Genomic DNA, 11,910 nt, shown 5'->3' with positions numbered 1-11,910 from the left:
GTAAACAGAAGGCTTGGTTTAGTTGGGTTTAGCTCTCTGAGAAAGCAAGTGGAGACAGTAATGCCCACCTTGCAGGGCTGTGAGGGGTAGAGACGTAGGAGCCAGATAAGCATCCAGACGGGTGCCTGGCCCCTCACGGGCATGCAGGAAAGAGCGGTTCGGCAGCGCATATGAACGGTGACCCCGGCTCTCTGGAGCTTAGATGGACTTGGGTGTGATTCTGGGTTTTGTTGCCTACCGTATGGAATCAGACAACTTATTCCAACTTCCTGTTCCTTGTCTGTAAATGAGCAGAGTAATAATTGTCTTACTATCTACCTTGCAGTATTGCTGAGAACACCAAAGATAATGCACAAAAGTACCCAGCACAGCATCCATATGTCATGGGGCGTCAAATACTGATTGTGGCTAATCTAAATATTTAGATAGAACTGAAATTCACTTTTGTAATCCAGCCAGCACTATTCTGCCTGGTCTTTCCTTTGGCCGCCATCTTGAATGTGTTCCCTCAGGTTAAGACTATATACACCGGTGTCAATGAGAAAGAAGAATGATCACAGCTAATACTTGCTCAATACTAATTTTGTGCTACATTCTGTTCTCACACTGCATGCACAAACTCTTTTGGTCTTTATAACAACCCTATGAGGCTTTGCAGATGATAAAGCTGAGACACAGATGATCCCTGTGACCATGTCGTGTGTCCAGAGAGTGGCCGCACAGAGATCATACCCAGGCGACTGTCCTAAGAGCTATTCCCCGCTACCCTACTGCCACTTGCAAGATTCAGATACTTTCCCCCTTTCTCTCCTTCAATTAATTCAGGAAATTTCATGGGCAGAATATTATGTAATCATAATTGCAAACTATTGAGTAAACCTTGTGAAATAGTTGTTGATTTCTGTGCTTTTTCATCTGCATGGTAGCCCCATTTTGCAGATGGACAACAGAGGCACACAGAGAAAGGCTCCTGAACCATGATGTAGTCCCTGTTGCTTAATCTCAGTGCTGTTTCTGCATGCTCAGTATTTGAAATTCCCTTTCCTGAGCAGCTCAGTTCATCACTTTCAGCACGTGTGTATCGGGCCTCACTCCGCTTCCTGAATACCTGTGGGATCAAGGTACTCCCTAATTCACTTTTGCTGTTGAAGTGTTTTTTTAAGTGATTCTGGTCTGGGCAGCTAAAACTTAAAAAAAAAAAAAAAATTGGTTTCCCACATATATGCATAGAATTCCCTTCCTCTGCTTGGAATCCAATTGGATATACAAAATTAATTTTTTTTTCTGATAAAAATCACGATAAAATAGCTGGAGGCTCTGTTGTTTCAGCTATGGATTCTTGGTTGTCACTCGCATGACAGTCAGTAAAAGATCATGCTGAGTAGGCTAGCAGCAATAGTCCCGACGCCTGCCTTACACCTCACGTAAATGCGTGCTCTGACAAAACCACTTATTAGGGACACATCTGGGAGCCAGGCAGTCTCACCCCACACCGTTGATGCATCCTGCATTCCCTCCCTCACTCTTACGTGAAGTCCCTTATTTGTTCCGCACCATTCCAGCTGGCAAGGAGATTGCCATAAGCAGTCATAAGACATTGGGGCCGTTGAAATTCAGGGCAAATGTTCTCATTTATTTTGAAAATTTAACATGTGATAAATCACAAACAAATCAAAACTTTTGTTCAACCCAACTTGGCGCACTCCCTCTCTGGAGCTTTTGCTTACTGCTTCTTCCTTATTAGGACCAATATTTTCTGAGACTTATCTCCAATCTCAGAAACAAGCTAGAACACTGGACATGACAAATGTATTCCTAGAAAACCATATATCTGTGATATTCCACAATACACAGTTCCAAATATATATGTGATTATCTAGGGGAACTTCTTGATTTGAATGATAGGGTTTACTAGCAGGAGTATTCAGCCTGCTCTTTGGAAATTTCTTTTTTTGAAAATCTACTCCATATCAACCTGTTGGTGAGAAGAAGCTAAAACTGTGTGGGCCTCATGTGCAGAAGGCCTACAGTGTTGTGTCCTGGACAGAGGGCAGGAGTTCAAGTTCTGTGCCATAAACCAGCTGCATAACTTTAAATAAGAGTTAGGTTCTCTGAGTTTCGATATACTACTTCTTAGGAAAAAAAATTGGGATAATAACACAGAGGGGTGACTGTGAGTATAAAATGAAAAATAAAAAAACAAAGAAGAAAGTAGTTTGTAAATCCACAATGCTAACCAATTGTTCAAAATTATGGGCTTTGACTTGAGGAAAGCTGAAAAGACTAGATCTTCTCCTAGCTCCAAATGATCCCCCTTCCCTGCTGCCATGACTTCCTGGTACGCCCACAACAGTAGTGCCTTGGAGTTAAGGTGAGTAAACCTGAGAATACCTTGCAGATGTGTGATGTATGTTTCTGGAAGTGGAGACCCATTAAGGCAAAGCTTCCCTTCTACATTTGTCCCATTGCTTAATAATGAGGATGGTTATGTAACATGCTATTAAAATGGACTTCTTTCTGGCTTCAAAGGCCCAGGGCAAAAGGCCAAGTACCCTTGATTCCAAAACAGTGGTTAGACCATCTATGCAAGACTTTTTTTAAAAAGTGGCACATAACTCATTTGGATACCTTTGTCCATCATCCATTTAGAGGGATCAACTCAGAGGCCAATGCCATAGAAGATGGCCATGTGGAGATGCCAGAGAGCTCTGTGTCCCACCCGCCCACCCCACCCCACCCCACCTCTGGGAGTGGAGAAGAAGAGTGATACTGCTTTTGTCTCGTCAAGCTAGAGAGGGTGCCCTGAGAGAACTCAAGACCTTGCAATATGCCTGCCGCATTTAGTGGAGCATGAGAACCAGCAGGAAGGCTGTGGCTGGATCAGTGAGGCTGCCACATTGAGAGGAACACCTGAGCTGGGAGTCCTTCCTCTCCCAGTGGAGTGAAGATGAATGAACACCTCTCAGGGACCAGGTTGGGTCCATGAGGGAGAGGACAGACATTGGGCTCCTTTGAATACCAACCAAGAGGACAGCTGAGGAGCCATGTGACCCCAAGAGGGGGGCACTCTTGCTCAGGAAGGAGGAACTGCAATGTCTGACTGAGAAGAGTCAATGACTTTTGAGCTGTGAGCTTCTGCTTTCTTTTCAGGGCCGTTGTCACCCAAGGACCCCACTGGGACCATATCTGAGGAGGCTACAGAGTGTCCTGGGAGAGAAGTAGTTGGCAGGGCATCTGCCACCGTGCTCAGTGCTATCTTCAGGACAGGTCTGTGCAGCCAAGAGGCAATATTCCTGACCCTCATCTCTTTCCTCCTTCTTTCCTTCCTTCCAGCCTCCAACTCTGCAGGCCAGAGGCAACCTGGGAGGGAGGCAGAGACAGAGGAGAGCAAGGCATGGAAGAAGAAAAAAGTCAGATCTTCCCTGCTTCTTTGGCCATCTCCTGGCTGAAGCTAGAGAAGGAGGACGGTTTGAAAATGGTAGGGGCACCTAGGTAGCTCAGTTGATTAAGTGTCCAACTTCAGCTCAGGCCATGATCTCACGGTTTGTGAGTTTGAGCCCCGCATCAAGCTCTGTGCTGATAGCTCAGAGCCTGAAGCCTGCCTCAGATTCTGTGTCTCCCTCTCTCTCTCTCTCTTCCTCTCCCCCAGTCGTGCTCTGTCTCTCTCTGTCAAAAATAAGTGTTAACAAAAATAAACTCAAAACGGATAAAGGACCTGAATGTGAGACAGGAAACCATCAAAACCCTAGAGGAGAAAGCAGGACAAAACCTCTCTGACCTCAGCCACAGCAATTTCTTACTTGACATAACCCCAAAGGCAAGGGAATTAAAAGCAAAAATGGAATTATTGGGACCTCATGAAGATAAAAACCTTCTTCACCGCAAAGGAAACAATCAGCAAAACTAAAAGGCAACCGACAGAATGGGAAAAGGTATTTGCAAATGACATATCGAACAAAGGGCTAGTATCCAAAATCTACAAAGAGCTCACCAAACTCCACACCCAAAAAACAAATAATCCAGGGAAGAAATGGGCAGAAAACATGAATAGACACTTCTCTAAAGAAGACATCCAGATGGCCAACAGGCACATGAAAAGATGTTCAACAGGCACATGAAAGTCATTCCTCATCCGGAAAATAGAAATCAAAATGACACTTAGATACCACCTCATGCCAGTCAGAGTGGCTAAAATGAACAAATCGGAGACTATAGATGCTGGCAAGGATGTGGAGAAATGGGAACCCTCTTGCACTGTTGGTGGGAATGCAAAGTGGGGCAGCCGCTCTGGAAAACAGTGTGGAGGTTCCTCAAAAAATTAAAAATAGACCTACCCTATGACCCAGCAATAGCACTGCTAGGAATTTACCCAAGGGATACAGGAGTGCTGATGCATAGGGGCACTTGTACCCCAATGTTTATAGCAGCACTTTCAACAATAGCCAAATTAGGGAAAGAGCCTAAATGTCCATTGACTGATGAATGGATAAAGAAAGTGTGGTTTATATACACAATGGAATACTACGTGGCAATGAGAAAGAATGCAATATGGCCTTTTGTAGCAACGTGGATGGAACTGGAGAGTGTTATGCTAAGTGAAATAAGTCATACAGAGAAAGACAGATACCATATGTTTTCACTCTTATGTGGATCCTGAGAAACTTAACAGAAACCCATGGGGGAGGGGAAGAGGAAAAAAAAGTTAGAGAGGGAGCCAAACCAGAAGAGACTCTTAAAAACTGAGAATAAACTGAGGGCTGATGGGGGGTGGGAGGGAGAGGAAAGTGTGTGATGGGCTGCCTAGAATGAAGAGTGCACCTCCCAACTTTCCCTGCAGCCACACGTGGTTACAAGTGACCAGGGGATCTAGCATCCTGGAGGTCACAATGACATTAACAATCGCAGGTCAGGTGGAGTCGTGGAGGTGAACAATGAGAGCAAACGTTGGAGACAACTCTTTCCAGGGAGCTGTTTTGCTTTTTTAACGTATTGAGGTAAAATTCACACAACCTAAAGTTCACCCGTTTAGGGTGAACATTCCTGTGGCAATTTGATAATTCACAATACTGTGCAAACCCCTCCAGCTGGTTCTAAAATGTTTCCATCCCCTCAGAATACAACCATGGACCCATTAAACCGCTTCTCTGCATCTCCCACTCTCTCCCTCCCTGTGGCAACCACAAATCTGTCTGTCTCTACGGATTTACCTCTTCCAGATATTTCATATAAATGTGGTCGAGGAGTTCGCTTACTTTCTGCAAAGGGAACACAGAAATGAGGCAATAGCACAGGGAGATGGAGGCGCCACGTAACTAAAAGCCGAGCCTCTGCCCTTTCCATTCTCTGGTTGAGAGCTGAAGTCTCTGCACTTCTCAGAATGGTTGCAGGAATCTCTCCCCACTGACCACTTTGAATGTCGCCTCCACGGCATTCTGTTTACACAGTTCCAGGCCTCTCCTAGGGGCTGCTTCCAAGGGGGGCGGGCAGAAGTGAGGGAAGGGCCCTCTATTCTCTCTGGATCCCAGCAGTCCTCCTCTAGGATGTTAAAATGACACCTACAATGCCTTTAAAGATTCTTTTAACTGCTCTGTATCTATAGATGGGGACCTACCAGTTGAGAGATGAAGGTTCCTAAGCCTAGCCCACTCCTCTTGTTAAGGACACAGTAAGAGAGCAATCAAGGTGGGCTCACGGGGGATATTGGGAATCCACAGCCACACCAACTGAGATCTTCTAAGGCCATGCATGGTTTACCTTCTCCACTGACGAGCAATGCTCCCAAATTAATTACAGCCACTGCGTATGGGTACATTTCTTAGCTAGTGCTATGCCGATTGCTCTCTGTGCTTCGTCTCATATATCTTCACAACCACGTTGTTGTGTTGTTATTACTTAGGTGCTGTTATTACTAGCACTCCAATTTTATAGATGAGGAAACTGAGGCTCAGAGCGGGTAAGTGATAGGTGGGATGCGTGTTAGCATGACTTTAAAGCCTGGGTTAGCCAATGCACTGTGCTGCCTCACTTCTGGCTGAACCCTAAAGGCATCTCCAAGATGATGGCAGGGCAGTGGTCTCAGGAGAGCTTGGCAAGAGAGCCCTGCACATCCCCTTGGAGGGGGCCACTCATATTTTTTATTCTATCCAAAGCAACTTGAGTGACTCAATATTTCCTTGCATTTTACGCATGTTGCTTTGCAGCTAGAATAGGTTGGCTGTTCTCCTTGGCACTGAGCCAGGGATTTTTCATTTTTCTCACGTTTGCTTTCAGCCACTTGAAGGTTGCATTCTGTCCTTATTTGCTCCCAAGATCTGGTTAGGCTGCTGTGGCCCATCCATAGCTGTTGACTTACTATTTCTTTACTTGACATTTCATCAGCCTCCTTTCTCACTTCCCACCCTTGGGATACATGTTCAAGTGCAGCTTTTCACACTCCCATTCACACTTGCTCTCTCTCCCCCCTCCTTCTGAAGGCTCCCAGCTCAGATGTCAGTTGTGGGCCCAGGAGACCATCTCTGGCCTGGGCCCCTGGGCCTGAGGCTGTGCTCTGCCTGGGGTGCATCTGGCCGCAAGGTTGTGTCCTCCTGAAGGTCATTTTTAAGGAGGCTGGGCATATGGTGGCACAACTTCCCTCTTCTGGGCATGTGGGACAAACTCAGAAATTTCAAACAGGGTTCAGTTTGTGGCATTCATAGTGAAGAAGGTACTGTCCTGTTTTGGTAAATGTAAAGGTAGGGATGGGGCACCTGGGTGGCTCAGTCAGTTAAGTGTCTGGCTCTTGGTTTCAGCTCAGGTCATGATCTCATGTCCATGAGTTCAAGCCCCACATCGGGCTCTGTGCTAACACTGTGCAGCCTGCTTGGGATTCTCTCTCTCCCTCTCTCTCTCTGCCCTGCCCTCCTCTTGTGTGCATGCTCGCACACTCTCCCTCTCTCTCTCAAAATAAATAAACTTAAAAACATTTCAAAATAGGGACAAAACAGATGGTAGCCGGTAGACCCTCAACCCCAAAGAGATGTGTTACAAAAAACAGGGGGAGAGCACTAGGAGGTGATTTAAAACATGTTTCTTTAACATACTATAGTTCAATGAGATATTACCATTAGGGGAAGCTGGAAGAAGGGTATATGTGAATTCTCTGTACTATTTCTGCAACATTTTTTTGAGTTAAACCATTTCAATTTAGATGATGATAATAATAAAACAACAACAACAATAGTAATATTTTTGGAACTTATATCTACATTTGTGCCTCAATTCCTATTTTTATCTATACTGATTTTACTATAGATCTTACTACTTATTTACAATTGGGAATTGGGAAGAGTCAACCTGTTATCCCACTCAACAATCTGTGGCTTTGAATTGTTCATGTCACACTCTCTATTTAAAAAAAAAACACACTTTAAACAGCATTTTGAGATATAATTCACATGCCATACAATTCACCCATTTTAAGGCACTAATTCAGTGACTTGTCGCATATTCATAGGATTGTACAACCATCACCCTCAAAGAAATCCCACACCAATTAGCAGTCATTCCTTCTTCCTATTCTAAATATTTCATATAACTGGAGTCATAAAATATGTGATCTTTTGTGAGTGGCTACTTTCACCTAGCATTCTGTTTTCAAGGTTCATCCATGTTGTAGTCTGGGTTAGTATTTTATCCCTTTTTATTACTCAATAATATTTCACTATGAAGATGTAACTCATTTTAATTTTTTTTAATGTTTATTTATTTTTGAGAGAGAGACAGAGTGTGAGCAGGGAAGGGACAGAGAGAGGGAGACACAAAATCCAAAGCAGACTCCAGGCTCGGAGCTGTCAGCACAGAATCCGATGTGGGGCATGAACCCAGGAACCGTGACATCATGACCTGAGCTGAAGTTGGATGCCCAACCGAATGAGCCACCCAGGTGCCCCTGTATCTCATTTTATGTATCCATTGGTTGGTCAGTAGACATTTGGGTAGCTTCCACTTTGTGACTATTATGAAAAATACTTCTATGAATATTCACACACAGGTTCTTGTGTGACATACGTTTTCATTTCTCTTAGGTGAAACATCTAGGAGTGGAATTGCTGGTCATATGGTAACTCTATGTGTAACATTTTGAAGAACGACAAACTGTTTTGAAAAGAGACTGCACCAGTTAACATTTCTACCAGCAGTGTGTAAGAGTATCAGTTTCTCCTCATCTCCACTGATACTTGTCACTGTCTTTTCCATTGTCGCCATCCTATTGGGTATGAAGCGGTATCTTACTACAGTTTTTATTTGACTTTCCCTGATGACTAATGACATGGAACATCTTGTGCTTATTGGCCATTTTTAATATTTTTATTGAAGTAATGCCTATTCTTCTGATCCTTTGCCTGCTTTCCAACTATGTTATCTACCTTTCTATCACTAGGTTATAAGAGTTCTTATGTATTCTGAATATAAGTCCCTTATCAGATATATCATTTATAATTTTTTCTTCCATTCTGTGGGTTTTCTTTTCAGTCTCTTGAAGTCTCAAAATCTTCATGGGTATATGCCAAAATATGCTGACTGAAACTCAGCCCCAAGATTTGTTGCAGGTATTATGGGTAGAAGCTGAAACATTTTACGTGAAAACTGCTAGAGGTTGGTTGTTATGCTGAAGGTTAGAGTCAATACTTCTTGGGGACGCCTTTTCCTCTGCTCAGGCAGAGTGGACTAAATACACCTTTAGCACCACAAATATAAACCTAGTCCTGACTCATTGCACTGACGTGACAGTTTCCTTAATGCTGAGGCTTTAAACAGAAAAGCTGGGTTCTTTTAGTTAATGTAAACCGCTCTGTATGTTTTAGGCAGAGCAATGTCTTTGCAGATTTCCTTTTGTTTATTTGGTGGTGGGGTGGGTGGGGAAAAATGTTTCTTGGCGCTGTCTACTCTATGCCTGTGCCTTGGCTCTTTCTGACGGAGATGGATGGTGTTTGTGTGTTTATCCTAGAGTTGTACGTGAGAAATGAGCACAGAGAAAGGAAGCCATATGAGCTGTTTTCACAAGAGGCCTTCTGCTACTCGGGGCTCACCTAGTGCAGCGTTGGGGGGTCGGGTGCCAAAGGGCAGCACTGAATCGGACAGAGGGTGAGTGTCCCTTCTCTGCAGTCTGGGGGGTGATGGCAGTGAGGGCGCTGCTGAGACATCCCTGGAACAGACTCTAGTGTTTCTGCAAAGGCACCTTCAGTGTTAGCTTCAGAGGGGTCTCCCAGAACTCACAGATCAGCAGCCTAGGAGGAGACAGAGCAAGAGGGCCCAGGAAAGGGCAGAGCAGACAGCACATACTGACTGAAGACACAAAGTTGTGATGTGTCTCGGGAACAGCCGGGGTTCGCTTGGAAGGGGAGGAGCTGGAAGTTGAACTGTCAAGCTGGACCATTGTCACTTGTGCCGTCTAGGCTTAGGTGACTGCGGCGAAATCCACAGTTCACCTTTACAACAGGCGGGTTGGGTCAGATGTCACACAATGGCAGCCTGGGGGCCAAATATGGTCACTCTGTGGACATATTTGGTTGGATCAACACAACTTTTAATTAGATTTGAATTTTTTTTTAATGTTTATTTATTTTTGAGAGAGAGACACAGGAGCATGAGCAAGGGAGGGGCAGAGAGAGTGAGACACAGAATCTGAAACAGGTTCAAGGCTCCAAGCCGTCAGCACAGAGCCCGATATGGGGCTCGAACCCACGAGCCATGAGATCATGACCTGAGCAGAAGTCAGATGCTTAACTGACTGAGCCACCCCAGTGCTCCTAGATTTGAGTTTAAATGGCAGTGAGGAAGCCTCATTCTCTCTTCAGTTTGCCACGGACACTACCACTTCTATTACTCATACTGGCCCGATTCACATATTCATGTGACCCATCTAGCCTCAAATATCTGTGGATATTTGAGTTATGGAGCTCTTGACTAGAGTCTCTCAAATGACCTATATCTGAAATTCTGTGATTCAAAGTGATCTTAGCAAGACGGCTTTGAATATCCCAGCCCACAAACTCCTATAGTCACCTATACAGGGTGGAGATACCCTTTAGAAGTCTTTAGAAGACCGCTACGCTAAATAATGATCAACCTACTCTCTAACACCCAAACCTGCTCCTAGGACAGGTTCCAGAACCAGTTTTTAATTCTCACCATAGATTTGAATCCATGTCAGTTTGTTCCTCCTTCAGAAGCTTCTCTTTACCAGCCTCATCTCTAACAAATGTGTCCTTGGTGATTGACTGTATTTCAAATACCATGAGCAGATTGCAAAGGCATTTTTTGGGTTAAAGATGCTTTCCAAGTCTCTTGGAATTTCACCACACAGGAGCTGTCTATTCTGTGTATCCTAAGACCAGCCCTGAGAGTTAAGGAGACATGATTGAAAGAGAAACTTATTTTTCTGGAGATGTTATTTCTGCCCTTCTAAAGAACATACTATCAAATTACAGGTGAATGGTGGTCTATACATTTTGAAATCATCTCATGCAATCATCTCATATGATTATACCTCCTATGAGATCGTAGGACAGACAATATTGTTCTTATTTTGCACAGGACAGAGGTGAAGCATGGAGAAATTAAGAGCCTGTTCAAAGACACAATTTAAGGGACTGAAACATAAAACTTCATGAGTTCTCACTCATAATATATTCAAATGAAAAAATTTTTAAGTTTATTTATTTTTGACAGAGAGAGAGAGAGAGAGAGAGAGAGAGCGAGCATGAGCAGGGGAGGGGCAAAGAGAGAGGGAGACACAGAATCTGAAGCAGGCTCCAGGCTCTGAGCTGTCAGCACAGAGCCCAATGAGGGGCTCGAATTCACGGACCGCAAGATCATGACCTGAGCCGAAGTTGGATGCTCAACCGACTGAGCCACCCAGGTCCCCCTCAAATGAAATTTTTTAGGAAAACTGAATTTACCCCAAACTATTCCTTGTAAGTGATATTTATATAAGACTCCTAATTCCTAGTTTTATGCTTTTCCCCCCCTTCTTATTTGTCCTCGGGATATGGATGTCTGAAAACGGGGGCAGGAATTGTGATAGAGAGAAACAGGACTGAATATACCCAAGCTCACTTCAGTGTGTAATTTTATGACAAATTGCTGAAGGGATGTTCTCGGATGAAAGGTTAAGTGTGGTGGTGTTGAGAACCACTGGCATATAAAAAGCGTAATAAAATCAGTGTAGCGTGGAAAGAGAAGACAGCCTACCATGAACTTGATCTAATAGAATCAAATCAAATAATATCCAAGCCGGATATAAGAACTGCAATCTCTGATCAAGATATTGCTGTGCAGATAAAACCTGGCCCAAGGGGCTGACCATGGTTTGCATTAGCAATGCTACATGCCCAGGGAAAAAAGAGATTTAAGGAGGTGCATCGGCCGAAAGTGTGTGAAGTTCAAAGCCAAGAGTAAGAAAACAATTAGAAACAGACATCTCTGGTGGATGGTTTACATAAAAGTATAAGAGCTCTTCGAAAGAAAGACATACAGCTTATGAGAGAATGTTTAGGGGAAATTCACTTTTCCTGGGAAAAGAGAATGCAGTATTTGAATGAGTCTGGTAGGTGAGCACTGTGGAAGAATTACAGAATGCTTAAAGATTTGTACATCACACGGGGGGTTTGTCCCTTCGGCAAATGTCTGCCTGGGAGCACAGGCCTGAAGAAGCCAGTCTGCAGGCTTGAGCTTGGTGCTGTCATGAAGGTCCCTTATTAATTTTAGATAATCCCCTGCGTAGTAGCAAGAACTCTGATTCTGGGGAAATGTTGACTGTTTACAATCACAGGAGAGTGAATTCTAAGAAATTGTGCAACACTAAATTGTCAGTCATAGACAATTACTAAGAGCTGTAATTGAGGGATAAAGCTGTCATTCAGAAGAAAC

The sequence above is a fragment of the Herpailurus yagouaroundi genome, unplaced genomic scaffold (genome assembly GCF_014898765.1).
Source record: "Herpailurus yagouaroundi ecotype Mexico unplaced genomic scaffold, PumYag 161, whole genome shotgun sequence".
NCBI lineage: Eukaryota > Metazoa > Chordata > Mammalia > Carnivora > Felidae > Herpailurus > Herpailurus yagouaroundi.
This window is presented reverse-complemented; position numbering follows the sequence as displayed.